This window comes from Volvox carteri, assembly GCF_000143455.1.
Source record: "Volvox carteri f. nagariensis unplaced genomic scaffold VOLCAscaffold_835, whole genome shotgun sequence".
Lineage (NCBI taxonomy): Eukaryota > Viridiplantae > Chlorophyta > Chlorophyceae > Chlamydomonadales > Volvocaceae > Volvox > Volvox carteri.
Genome location: NW_003308313.1, coordinates 1 through 1,823, shown reverse-complemented (window position 1 = coordinate 1,823; position 1,823 = coordinate 1).

Below are 1,823 nucleotides of genomic sequence, written 5' to 3'. Positions count from 1 at the left end.
GGACCTCTATCAAAATGTTTCCAAACGTCATCAACGGGCCTTCCACCCTTCTTCTGAGCAGAAACACAGTAAATCTCTATGACTTCGGCAGCCCCCAGGTCGGGGCCAGTGGTTGCTGACATTTGACTTAATCTAATAACTCCATAGTGTAAAACGCAGTCTTTAAATGGCAAACGCATGCCTGGAATCTGTTTTTGACTTTCCGCCGTACAGCAAACGCGGAAATGCGGATTCTCTTTCCGCATTTCCGCCAATCAATCTGGGCTTCGCTGCGGAAAGCGTGACGAAACCTATTTCCGCAGGTTTCCGTTTCCGCAGGTTTCCGTATCGGCTCGTTCCCTGAGTTCAAGCTCCACTAGCTCCGAAGTTACGACATGGTCTCAGAAGCGCGCGCTAACGAACTGCAAAACATTACACCCTCCCCTCCTTAAAAACAAGCACCGTCCTCGGTGCGAAACCGTCATTAAGCGGCCATAGTCGTGCGCCTCTCCGATTCCCTTAACGAAATCGGTACCAGGCTAACGAGGGGAATGCAAAAGGGAACCGGAGTCAAGGCAAAACCTTCCCCGCACTGGATACCGGCCTAAAAAGTGGCGCACGACTCCTACCATATCCGGCTTAAGAATCCGGAGACACACACAAGCTGCTACGAAAACGACTATAATCTGACTACACGGAATCCAAATACCCATACGCGAACAAACACGTTAAATGCAATACCACACTGACGTTGAACTGACTGGTGTAATCTACCGGCAGGAACAGAACGAAGACGCACAGACATACCGAATACACATGATGACACACACACACACACATCCAGCCGCAGCTCTATCCTGCTAAGAACTGTACGATCCTTGGGGCATGCTCCGGGAACTTGGTTCTGAACCACGCATAGCGATCTGATAGCCTGAACGCGGTCCAGCTTGGGCTCCTCAGGAAGGCTCGAAGCGCTGGCAGGTTGTGCACGTCGTCATATGGTTCCCACGAGGGGTCCCGTTTACTACTTGTGGACCACTGCACGAGAAACATGACGAACAGCTGTAACAACGGTATCTGCACTGTCATATGGGGATTCTAGTGCAGTAGGGGCTGCAGGTGGAGGTGGTGGAAAGAGCGCTGGATCGTTGTCCGTGCAGGGGAGAAGGCGGCTGATGTGGAATACTGGATGCAAGCGGCCGAGGGAGGCTGGAAGGTGAAGGCGGTATGCAACTGGAGAAATGACGGAGGAGATGAGGAAAGGGCCGAGGTAGCGAGGGCGGAGTTTTGGGGAGGGGTAGGTCGGCAGGTTGAGGTGTTCTGTGGACTGTCGGACGCGATCGCCAACTTTGAAGGTGATGGAGCGGCGATGCTGGTTAGCTGCGGTAGTGTAGCGGGTTTTGGCGGCTTGGATTTCGCGGTTGATGGTGGCATGGATGTCGCTCATACGCTGCTGTAGCTCGGTAGCCTGTGGGTGTGAGGAAGGTGAAGCGGCTTGGGGGCCGTGGAGGGAGATGGGAGTGCGCGGGTGGTAGCCGTGATTGGCGTAGAATGGTGTCATGCCGGTGCTTGCGTGGGTGGCGTTGTTGTATGCTGCTTCTGCGATCGGAAGGTATGATGCCCAGTTGTCCTGCATAGGTTGGATGTAAGCGCGGAGGATCTGTTCAATAGTGCGATGTGTTCTCTCGGTTTGACCGTCAGTTTGTGGGTGGTAGGCGGAGGAGATGTTAAGGGACGTGCCAAGGTGCTCCCAGAAGGTGCGCCAGACGCCAGACATGAAGCGGGAATCTCGGTCTGAGACGAGGGTTGATGTTGTTACAGGGTGGTTAAGCTTCACCAGTGGC